At 34.3% G+C, this 13,570-nt stretch overlaps 1 protein-coding gene across 3 annotated transcripts in view; it reads left to right on the forward strand.

Annotated features, from left to right (window-relative positions):
- The window catches only part of LOC149578362 (GPI transamidase subunit PIG-U), a 118,136-nt gene that overhangs the window by 11,636 nt on the left and 92,930 nt on the right, over positions 1–13,570 (forward strand). The window lies entirely within an intron of this gene.

Genomic DNA, 13,570 nt, shown 5'->3' on the forward strand with positions numbered 1-13,570 from the left:
CTGGTACTGGAGATGATAAGGAAGAAGAAAAAAATAGAGGCAATGATTGAATGTGTGAAGAAAGAGAAGTTAAGATAAGAGTTAGATATGCTCCATATAAATTTGAAACCAAGAAAGAAGATAAGACTTTTAAAGGTCATCTAAATGCATAAATTCTATAATCTTAGATAAAACAAATAAAGTGTGTCTAGAGCCTAAAAAATTTCACTTGTATGGTTGAAAATGTGTATAAATGCTCTTGTATAAAAGAAAAGTCATTTATTTTCATGTGAGAAAGGAAGAAAACAAAACCCATAGTTGGGTAGGTATTAAACATTTGCAAAGTTAGAATATCCTTTTGATTGGTAATAAGACCAATTTGAAGATAAAATGGCTTTATTTTAGGCAAGCAATTAGACAAAGTGCACAAGATTGCAGCAGGATGATTCCAGATATGGACTTGGAAGGAGATATCCTCACAAATATTGTTCTTGGTTGCATACCAGCCTATGAAGGAAGGTCATTAAAGCCAACTAGCTTTTTTACACCGTAAGGTGCAACTAAAGGGGAGTGAAATGGCATGAGTGCGCTGATTAGAAAATGTGAAATAAAATAATTATATAGTTAACAAAGTAAAAACTATTAATAATTAAAAGACACATGCAATATAATATAGAAGAAAAAAATAAATGCATGAATAATATTTTAGTACCTCCAAGATAATGTTTTAGTATCTTGAAGATAATATTTAAATTATTTTTAAGGTTGAAAAAGTAAAATATAAAATTTGACTAAGATAATATTTTCTGAATTATCTTTAAGGTTAAAAAAGTAAAATTTGGAGTATAAATTTTTTTGATCAGTAATAAAAGATTTTTATTAAGGATTGGGATTTGACCTTGGCCCAAACTAGGGATGGATACACCACCTTCACTAAAAGAGACCCCTTAACAAGCCTTTCAATCAAGCATTACAGTTTGACCTACTCTTCATATAAGAGCAGAGGGTCATAGCAAATTTCCCAACTTTCCTAGATTTCTTTTCCCTTTTCCCTTTTCCCTTTTACTACTTCCCAACCAATTTTTTTAGCAGCCTCTTCAACCCACATTTACATTGATTTGGATGTAATTTCACCCGCTTTGCTGCCATAGCTCCCTCTTAGATCCACAAGAGTACTTGCAAAACCATAACCATTCTTATTGTAATCACCTAAAAATGGTCATCTAGACTATTAGCCCCCTTCTCAGCATTTTGGCTAAACTATTTAATTATTTGCCTAGGTCAAATTGCTAAAAATCAATTTATTTGATTTTAACCTATAGTTTGACTATAATATCCTAAGTTCATATTTGATTGAAAGAACATGTCCCCTTTTAATTAAATAAAAGACCCCATTTTTCTAACCCACTCAATGTGCATACATAAAGTCTTTTTCCTATTTACAAATTAAAAGAAAAGATTGCCTCACATGAAAAATCAACTCTCTCTTATTGGTTAACATGATCTCACACATGGATCATGCTAAAAATCAACTCCCACCCTTGATCCTCATTTCTTGATCTTGATCTTGATCTCAACCGTCCGTACACCTTTAAAAGAGAGAGCTCTCTCCCTCTCTAAGGATTCCATTTTTGAGCTATTGTTATGGTGCAGGTTTCTTGACAGGTTTTTTCTTGGAGCACTTGTGGAGAACTTCTTGCTTCTTGTCCCATTCTTGCATTCTCGTCTCATTCTTGCATTCTTGTCCTAGTTTAGATTCATTTGCAATAGCTTAACTTTCCCTTTGCATTACCTTAGATCACTTAGCTAAATTAAAATGGTTGTAATGCTCTCATTTTGCTTAGTTTAGTTGCATTCTTGCATTCCATTCTAGCATAGCTTCATTTCTTGCATTGCATGTTGTAGAGTTCTTTGACATTTGCACTCATGCTCTTGTCTAAAGAATCTCCCATTTCATGGTTTACTAGCAAGGGTTGCATCTCTAAGGCTCAGCTGAGAGTTCTTTCCATGCTTATGCAGATACCTTTGCACTACATGACTAGGGCTGTCTAAGCCGCCATTCAAGCTTTCCAACTTATGAAAAACCTTGGATAGAAGGGTTTAGGAAGGTACACATTTCTAGTGTACAATTACTAGGTTTCAAGTTCTCGGGAAGCCCTAAAGGTTGAAGAGGAGTCCCACAAATTCACCCCCCACCCCCAACTCATTGCATTGTTCCCAAACTCCTTTTGTGTCCCCCCCCCCATATTGATGTTTGAAGATGAGGCGTTAGTTGTCTTATTGCTTGAAGATGCCTTTTTGGTGTCACTCTACGACTTTCCCATACTCTTATCATGGCCTTGATTTTGAGCAGCCTCTAGAGTCCTTGCCTTTACAGTCTACGCCTCATCTTTTTCAACTACTAATTTTCATTCCCCTTGATTACTATCAAATAAAACACATGAGAAGTCTCCTTCCACTTGGAAGCCTCTTAATGAACCCTCTTCCTTGAGAAGTTCATAGCAACATGTTTGGTTTGTGTTGGTGTTTGAAAACGTTACCCATTCCAATTATCTTGATGAGAACAAAACATATCTAGAGGCAGCTAACTCCCATTTTCAACATGCCCATTCAGACACCAGGCCAACTATAAGGCTATACTCCTTCTGCACTTCAGGCTCTGCAAAACCTAGGCGGGTAGACCTATAGATTCTTCATATGCTTTATGTATAGGTCTACTCGCCTAGGTTTTGCAGAGCCTGAAGTGCAGAAGGAGTATAGCCTTATAGTTGGCCTGGTGTCTGAATGGGCATGTTGAAAATGGGAGTTAGCTGCCTCTAGATATGTTTTGTTCTCATCAGGATAATTGGAAATGGGTAACGTTTTCAAACACCAACAAAATGGCGACTTTGCCGGGGAGTTGCATAAAGAAAGAATAAAAATCTCTGCCATGAAACAGATTGGATATAGCATATTAATAGCAAGATGTGTTCCTTTTCCTTGCTGAAGTTTCATGTTCCCCACTTAAGCTTTATTCATTATCAGCAGTATGTTGAAACTAGAGGAAAATTGTGTTCTATGACTGTCATAGGTCTACCTTCAATCAGTCCAGTTTGCAAATATTGTCGAGAAAGTTTCAGAGTCAAGAATTCGTTTATAAAATATATTTTCTTTTCAAGATGTTAGTGATCTGCAAGTTTCTCCTACATTGAAGGTCTGGTTCAGATTTGTCAAGTGACAAATTATGTTTTATTTCTCATCAAGTGTGAGTGGCGACTCTCAAATCTCTGTACCAGTTTGTTCCTAGTTGATTTCATTGCAAAATTTTGAAGGACTTTCAGATGTATGGGCAGATTTGAAGCTTTTGGTAGTTTCTTGAAAAGGAGTTTCAAATTCTTGATAAGTTTTTAAGTGCTGGTTGCAATCTGCTATTATAAAGAATTGAAATATAAAAGTAGATCCCAGCAGAGTCGCCATTTTGTTGGTGTTTGAAAACGTTACCCATTTCCAATTATCCTGATGAGAACAAAACATATCTAGAGGCAGCTAACTCCCATTTTCAACATGCCCATTCAGACACCAGGCCAACTATAAGGCTATACTCCTTCTGCACTTCAGGCTCTGCAAAACCTATACCCGCCTAGGTTTTGCAGAGCCTGAAGTGCAGAAGGAGTATAGCCTTATAGTTGGCCTGGTGTCTGAATGGGCATGTTGAAAATGGGAGTTAGCTGCCTCTAGATATGTTTTGTTCTCATCAGGATAATTGGAAATGGGTAATGTTTTCAAACACCAACAGTTTGGAAGCATCTTCTACATCTAAAAGGAATGCCTTTGTAGTTTATAGGTTGCACCCACATTTCACTCGCAATTTTCAAAGATAATTCTATTAGAAGGACTTCAGTCATATCAATTTCAACTAGAATATGAGCAAAAGTTGTGTGGAAGTATTTGATTGAACCCTTATCCACCTCCAAAAAGATACCTAAGGAATTACCTATTTTTTCAAGAGACGAATAAACTAGAATTGAAGAAACAAATTTGGTAATCTTACCCATATTGTGTTAATGTTTAGTTTCTTTGGTTGTATAAACTCATGAGAATAAACTGAAGTTATACATATATATTTGTGTGTAGTTAATTAATCAATTGTTGTATTAATTAATTAAAATGAATAGACATGTCCCTTCAAGGGACATGTCTATGTTCCATCCTCAATATAATGAGAGAGATCGCTGCTCTTGGAAAGTACATACCTAACATGACAGTGCAATTACATCAACTCTTTGCAATTCTTTGTGATTTGCTTGGACTTTATTGGTCCTCAAATGTTGCTACTAAGTCAGATTGATGACTGAGATGTAAGTTTAATCAAATGATTGTATTCTGCATGAAATTAATTGCTTCAAATCGGTGTTGCAACATTGACTTTACTTGCCTATGAATGTGGCACCAAAGAATAATTTGCAGGGCTTGTGTATCCAAGAAAAGTATCGTGCTTGGATGCTTACATATGGCGGCATAGCCGTTTTTCAAATTGAGTCTCGTACATTGATGAAAATTATGACACAAGTTGGAGAGGCCAGCTTGTGTGGTGGGTCTTAAATCTTCAAGTGGGGGTTAGAGGCCTAGTAGAGGAGATATCTTGTGAGCATCAACTTCGACCGCATACCCAAGACTGTTTTCCTATTCAATGGGCTTGAAAATTAAATTTCTTTTGGAGAGGATGCAAAGAACAGAAATTGAAGTACTCATATCTGCAAACATCACAATGACAATCACATTCAATATAGTCGTCCTTCACATCCCTGTAAATGTGTTACAATATATTGAATGGCGTGATTATAAATTGTTATCGCAAATACTAATACAACCGGATAGGTCTTCATATATAGTCGATTTAAGTAATTCATATTTTATTAGAAAGAGTTCATTCCATAAGATTAGACACATATATTATTAGCAGAGTACAATTTAAATAAGAATTACAAGTGGGAGATCATGGATTAAGTGCACAAACGATTCAATGATACAACCACCATTTATTGCTGCCATCTTTTAGAGTTCATGTTCATAAAGGTAATTCAAGAGTGGCCTCATCTGTTTGGAAGGGAAGGTAATTGAGCTAAGTGTAGTCGATGGAGATAGAAGCCCGAGAGAAGCCTTGGACTAAAAAGGGCCTCAAAGATGTGATGCTCATTCTAAAATCTTCAAGCACTAAATATCCCTTGGTGGTCTTCCCAGTTCCCATGATGCAATCCAACACACATATCTAATTGTGACCCTTTTTTATTGATGGTGCACATATTTGTGAAGGCAACTCCATTCTTGTGACAAGGTCAAATAAGGTATACTATGTTATTTCAATAATATATTAATATTGTACTAGGAGTGTGATCCTCACTAAACGATGTTTATAATTATTTATTAATTCATTTATATGGATAGATACAAATGCACATATATGGTGATTATATATGTATATAAAGTAATAATATATGAAAACATAGATTGAAGATATATACTTAGAAAGTTGAATATATATATGCATATTTGTTCAAAGTATATATTTAAATTAGACCTTTACCCATATTACATTGGAATGAACTTTTATCATTATGCAGAATTATCTTTGAGTATTATGTTAGTCTCTCTCTTATTCGTTTATTTTAACATGTACTATAAGAGCTATTTGCCTTGCCTTTTTTGAGAATGCTGTTGCAGGAAAAGGAGGATTGATATTAGTTCCAGAGGGAGTCCGACGCTCCATCAGAAGCATCATTAGATGAGGAGCTTAGATGATTGATATTCATAGGGAGTTTGAAAGTCCATGTGTGTGATTGTATGGTTTTAATGGGCCTACCCCTTGTGTACATCATGAGGAAGTGAAGACTTCCAAATGATTATCACTTGTATTTGCAAAAGTTATTAGAAGGTGACGATTTTACAATAAATTAAATCATGATATACATTTTATGTAAATGTTGAAATAGATCAAGATAAATTATATCTTGTAAATCATTTGATGGTCTATGAGTTGTTTGTATAGATATATGATAGGTATTTGATGAATATTAGGTGTTGATATCTGGAGGCCATTACTTTGTTGAGTACTTGTTGAATATCATATGTTGATATTTTGTAGACCTTTACTTAGAGTATTTGGTGAATTTCATATGTTGATATTTTGGAGGCCAATACTCATGATATCAAATGTGATATCAAATGGTGGAAATCTTCTGATCAAAGATACTCTTAAAATTGTACCATTCTTAATATTAACAATAGCGTAATATCTATGTGTTTATCCTATCTAGTTAAGAGGCTGTGATAATGTTTGGTAGCTTCTATTGGATAAGCTCATGAACCTAAACTGAATTATATATATACGTGTGTGTGTGTGTGTGTGTGTGTGTATGTATATGTATGTATGTATATTTGTGTGTGTAGTTAATTAATCGATTGTTATATTAATTAATTAAAATGAATAGACATGTCCCTTTATGTTTCATCCTCAATATAAAGAGAGATTGCTTCCCTTGGAAAGTTTTAAATTTGAACCTAGAAATCAATGAAGATAAACAGTAACAAGAAAGATCCAAAACTGAAACTGAAAACACCTTAATTATCCTAGGAAAACCCTTCTAGAATGAAGGGAAAAACCCAACCACACAACAAAAATATAATTTTATTAATCATAAGGCTTCAAGTGTACAATGCCTATTGCTAGATATGATATATGTAACTCAAGGAGGGACTCTTCACATTCTAATTGAAGGTCTTTCCAATTTTCCAAAACGACTCTTTATAACAATTATAATTACAACTCTTCAAATATCCATGCCTCAACGTACACATGTCATTACATTTAATATTACAATTCAACATAAGTGTCCTTTTTAGTTGAAGGTGACAATAACGGTAATAACGCCCATATTTCCACAGATAAAGATCTGAATCGCAGCTACAATCTTCAAAAGTACATACCTGACATGGGAGTACAATTACATTTTTAGCGATCCCGAAGAATCAACCTATTGAAATCTTATCAAACGATTCAGTTACCAGGTTGAAAGTAGGATACCATGGTTTCAAAAGCAACATATATTTATCTTCTCAACTCCTTTGTGTGCACAAAACTTTCTACCTATCTTGCTTGCTATCAAACCCGAGCACAAAAAAAACCTTGCATTCTTGGAGAATTGAACATTTGCTTCCGAAAACCCACTCCAATGTAATGAGATCCATTTGTGAAGATCTCTCATATTGGGCGAGAAGCCCTTAAACCTTCCTATCAAACCTGATTCTTTAAATTTTTTTCATTCTCTACTAATTCTTCTTTAATCTCTTCCTCCATCCTAACCGAAATCCTTCCTGCTAAGGGTTTAACCCATTTTGAAAGATCCTGTCCACCACTCCCATTGCAAGCCTTCTTGACTATTGCAACGAATGATCCAATCTTCAAAACATTGCACTGCCAAGGTTTGCAGCTTGCTTTTTTTTCCTATCTACTTTGTTGATGGACCTCATGTGACGACCAAGGGACAAGACACATTGTTAAGGGTTGTAGAGGACTCACCATTTTCAAACTCCATAAAGCCCGCATGCTTTATCTAGGACAACAATGGTTCATTCTTACAGGCCAAAACCACACCATTCAACGATTCTAAACTCTTTCATAGGGTGACCAGATTGGAACACCCCACAAAACCCATCCCCCATGCTAGAGCCAGTGCCATCTCTGCTATTCTGCAGGAGGTTTGACTGGTTTCAACCAGCAACACCATGGGCATGTGGTGAGGGACAAATCCTAACTGCAAAATTTCTCTACTATCAATGAATTTTTAGAATAAATCTGACATATAAGTACAATAAACTTATTAGGTAATAATATATTTCTTATCTACAATTTTATTATTTATATATTTCCTTTGAAAGAATGATTTGCATATATTTTATTTTTTTGAGAAATTAGTCATTTTTTCTCAATAATAGGATAAAATTATATATCACAAACTAGCATAAATAAAGAATTTCTGTTAAAGAAGTTTCATAAAATTAGTATGAGTAAATTATTAAATTGGCATTGATTTTTTCTATTATTATATTAAATAACACTATAATAAATTAATCATACTTATTATATTCATTTAATTTATAATGCTCAGTCTCAAGGCTTTTGTGCTGAAATTATTATTGAGAATAGATAGGTATCTTGAGGTTGATATCTCTTGGCGACTTTTAGGTAGAAGATGATGCTTGTGTTTTGACACACTACATTGATGAAGAAAAAGGGAAAGGTGAAGGAGATTCTTTTAGAAGAGAACAACATAATAAGAAGAGCCCAAAGAAGAGTAAACCATTTCAAAAATGGAAATGGAAGAAGATTGGTGCTACCACCCAAGATGGAATAAATCTTTGTTTGACTTTGCATTGCAAGTTTTTTGGTATCTGAGTGCCTAAAAAGTAAGCCCAAGGAGAACTCAAATAGGTCCATGGCTACAATTCATGACAATTCATGAGGAAGTGGAGATACATGATAGCTTGGATATAGATGAGAAATTGGGTTTCATAGCCACAAGCTGTCATGAGTGAGCAAGAAGAAATGAACTGACTTTTCATTCTCAAGCTCCAAGTGCCAACGTAGTAATTTTATTTTTAAGCTGATATTGTTATGAAGCTTGGTTTGCAAACATATGATCATCCTCAGCATTATCCATTGGGCTGAGTTAAGAAGGGGTGAGATTCAAGTGAAGCAAATGTGTAAATTTCAGTTTCCTATAAATGAACAATACATAGGCGAAGTAGAAGCAGCTGTAATTTCTGTTGACACGTTTGACGTTATGATTGGGTGTATATATATTTTTGGAAGCAGCTGTAATTTCATTGAAAGGGCAAGCAATTATTGTTAGATCAAGGATGGAGTCAAATATGCTGTTAAGGGACACCAAAGCAAAGTGAGGCAAGGTTTTTGGTGGTTTGTTCTTATCAAGCACATAGGTTCATACAAGAAACCAAGTATTTTTGTTAAAACTTTTGAGAGATAAATAAGAGGAGTTGCAGTTTTTTCAATGTCACATGGCAATAGAAAGATAAAATGACTGGAAGAATTGACAGACTTATTTGAGAAGGTATTCCATGATCCCAAGGGGTTTCTTCCTTAGAGAGAGAGAGATATAGCATGTAATTCTTCTACTTCCTAAATCTCTTTTACCTAATACAGGATTGTTTAGACAAGTAATGATGCAAAGTAATGAAGTAGAACAATAGCTTCAAGAGTTGTTAGAGCAGGGCATGATACGTCTCAAGATTTTCACCATGTGGATCACCCATAGTGATGCTTAGGAAGGAGGACAACTCTTGTCAAATGTGTGTATATTATGGCACTGTCAACAAAGTCACCATTAAGAACCAATATCCTCTTCCAGCAATAGGTGACTTGCTGTACCAATTGCAATATGTGAAGTTTTTTATTACACTGGATATAAAACCAGGGCATGATCAAGTTAGAATGGAGTGGGATATGTGTAAAACCATTTTCAGCAACACTGTAGAGAAAGGATTATTTTTCATGGTTAGAGAAAGCCATCCAAGTGTTTTAACAACTAAAGTAAGCTCTTGTATCTTAGTTACTCAAACTTCTCTAAGGATTTTGCAATAGAATGTGATGCTTGTAGACATGACTTGGGCTACTAATTCAAGAGAGGTATAATGTCCCCTTTTTGAGATAGTACTTGGTAATTTTTAAAAAAAAATAATTAAAATAATATAATATGGTTATAAAATATAAAATTAAAATTTAATCAATTTTAATGTATTGTTAGAGGGCATCAAATAAGGTGTTGTGACTATTGGAGGTTAAAAGGTATAAAGGAATGAATCAATTGTCAATCATTTTGAGAATGAAGGAATCGATTTGGAAATAAATTAATATTCTTAAAAGGCAGCAATGGAGTGTGGTGACTAATTTTTTCTGAAGGTGGTGACAACTTTAAGAATTGGGTATAAAGGGAAAATCAGTTCATTGTCAAGCAATCAAATGAATCAATTCATCATTTAAGAATTTACTTACCAATCCATCAAGAAATATCAATCAGCAAAAATAAATCAACCACTCAGCAATAAATCTAGCAGATACATCATGCAATCAGTTTTGAACTAAGTTGCCGATTTGGATTCGGGGATGGTTTTGGGTATGAGAAATCCAGTTTGTAGATTTTTTTCCCATTATGATTTGTATGGGTTCGTGTGTGTACATATAATATGCATTGTATATACAAAAAAAGGAGAAATATACATAATTGTAAAAGTAATCATTTCATAGTATGAATCTAGGATGCTTGATCATTGATCAATGCCAAATGTCAAATATAAACGTAATGATTAGAAATTTAAATAATAAAAAAATCAATTTTTATTAAGTTTGGTCCCACCTTTTCCAAGTATGGCCCACAGGTCCCTAGGGATCTGCGCAAGATTCGCCTGGGTCTACGTAGATTCGCAAATGATTCATGCTACATTTGGACAAATTTGCAAATCTAGATGGACCCACAGGGTCAAATAAGGACATTGTTCGAGTCCGGCACGAATTGATTTGTGAGTCCGTATTGAACTCGAACACGGATCCGATTCGTGGTCTGTATACACAAATCTGGTAACATAGGTTTTGAATTTGAAGAAGCGTCATATAGTTAGGCAGGAGAAAAACTCTTCCAAGTCACGAGTGATTAAGGATGAAAACCCTTATTTCTCTTATCAAGTTTTGAGAAAGCCTAAATCTTGGTCAAGGAGGATGGAAATCCTCCAAGGTGGACTAAGAGTTTTGAGGATGAAAACCCTTTCATACTCTTGGCAAGTTAAGGACCAAAATCCTTGATATTGTCACTCTTGAGTTAGGGACAAAAACCACTAACTCAGCAGATTTGTAAGTAATTCCAAGGACTTCAAGATATGATAGATTTTGAGAATTATGCTTATGATGTACTGATCTGAGTAGTATAATGAAATTTATAATCTTTGATTGATCTATTATTTTGAGTAAAGTTTGTTTGAAAGCAAAAATTAGGAATATCTCAAAATGGGACATGACAATTGGTATCAGAGCATTGAGCCTGTCAGCCTTCGGGAAAAAAGATATGAATTTCAGGATGTTGAAAAATAGAAACTTACCAGTGATATGTTAGCTGATAACAACTTGGAACAGTCCCAATGTTGATGACATTGATATGAAAGTTGGTATGCATGACAAAATATACTAATACTATTCTGATTAAAATTTCAGCATACAATTCTCCATAGAATATCAAAGAAATTTCTTTTCCAGAAATAAGCACTGTAGAATAAGAATTATTGCCCAAATAAATTGGTGAAACCCCCAAATTATTCCTGTTTCAGTTGCCAACAATTATTTAATGGATTCATAGGACATTGCGGAAGCAGGGCTGTGGACTGGACTGAAATGATTGCTGCAAAGTTATGAACAATTGAAACAGAAAAAAAATGCTTTTCTGTGAATGATATGATTAATGAACAATCTGTCTATCTCTAAAATTGTAGGTCAAAATCTTCACCAATAATTAGTCAATTCACTTCAAACCCAAAACTGAAGGAAATAACTGAGATCCAAACATTGAAATTGGAAAATGCTTCAATATATAATAATACAAGGCATGCCTAGTTATAGAAACCATTGTGTCCCATTATTTAATCATTATTAAGAGTTGGGAAAAAGATACTTTTTAAATTCTCTTTCAAAGAATATAGCGTAAAGGTTAAACACTCCACTATGCATATTTCATGCTTTTATATGTGCTATGCATAGGTAGAGGATTTTGGGTCCACAGCTAAGTTAGCTAGGGGTGTATATAGAAAACAGTAGCAAACTCCAACATAGCGTGGGATTAATCTTAACATGCATGTTTGGGGGATTGATATTTATGTGCTTGTCTTCAGCATATAGAATAATATCAGCATGTATAGGGATGTGGCTGCAATCTAATTTGTCTCTAATAGCTCGTTCTAAATGCATTCTGCATAGAAGGGACATCACAAACTAAATAGAAAAAAATTAATTCTGTTTGCAACACATTAGATCTTCTACAAATAGATAATCCATTATCAAGCCAGATACATAGTAGAGAATTTCGAGATTCTGTTTATAATACATTGGGTTTTCTTCAAATTTCATAGTTAACCTTGAAGGACAATATAAAGTACGAAAATCTTATATTTTCACAAATACCACATGGAGGTTTATACAAATTCACATCTCACTGTCAAGTGGGACAGCTCATAAAAAATTTCCGTTTCCACTTATTAAAACATTGAGTTTGCTTTAAATCCTGCACTTAGCTGTTATGTGAAACAATGTGTATAACTGTTTTGATGTATTCTGATGATTTCTGCTACAAATGGCAGTTTAAGTTTGCTTTAAATCCTGCACTTAGCTGTTATGTGAAACAATGTGTATAACTGTTTTGATGTATTCTGATGGTTTCTGCTACAAATGGTAGTATAACTGTTGCGAAATTTCAATTCCAATTACAGAAAACCTGGTTTTCTACATATTCAGTATGTTCTTATCGAGGATATCACAAATCTAGTACAACTAGATGGGGCATTAACTCTTGGTATTGTGATGGCATTCTATAAGTGTGATAATGGCATTTTTGCTACATGATAATGAATACCAAAAGATATAAATTTCACATTAAATAAAGGAGTTAAGCTACATCTGCAAGCAGGTTTGATGTGCCTTATTGAAATAATCTACTTGTCGCAAGTTATCAACATTTCCAGCTTTCCCTTAGGATTTACGCACAATGGGCATTTAATCAAACTTTCATGGAGCTCAACGCTAGATCTTTTGTGCATATCCATTGAAAGTAATAATTAGAGCCATTTTTTTCTATCTTACTGACTAAGAATCATGTAGATAATTGGTCATAGAACATTACACACCAAAAGAAATCCCCCCAGTGACAGCCAATATACTGATTGCGATAAATGTTGTTGGCAGGATAGAGAGCTATGAGGCACCACAAATGTTATTTGGGTCATTTGAAGTCCCATATATCCATTATATATCACTTAAATAACCTCAAAACACCTCTAGTTTACCAAAATAAGCTATAAATTGTAAAATGTTATAGAAGAAAAGGCTAATTAATTGGAATAAGATATTTCAGAGTTATTATTAAAGAATATGATGGAAAGGCATTATGAAAAGACATTAAGAGCCTATCTATAGAGGAAAAAGTGGGACCTCTGTTGAACATGCCGAATAACTAAGAGTGGGGTGAATAATTTTTACATTTTCGGTAACTTCATAAACAACAATACCAACTTCTGATCTATTGATTAACCACATTAAACATTCTTAACAAACATAATGATGAAACCATAGAAACACTGACACAAATAACATCAGAATTTACATGGAAACCCAAACTTTGCAAAACCTCGGAGAAGCTATTTGTTGTGAAATAAACACTGGTGATGGGGACACCAGCTAAGGTGAGTTTTACAAAGGTTCACTGCCAGTTTTGCTCACTACAGGTTGGCTCAATGCTGGTCGGCTCATTGCTTGTCAGGCTAACTACCCTTATACAATAGA

Source organism: Cupressus sempervirens, chromosome 1, assembly GCF_028749045.1.
Source record: "Cupressus sempervirens isolate cs-2001-9-10 chromosome 1, ASM2874904v1, whole genome shotgun sequence".
NCBI classification, from domain to species: Eukaryota; Viridiplantae; Streptophyta; class Pinopsida; order Cupressales; family Cupressaceae; genus Cupressus; species Cupressus sempervirens.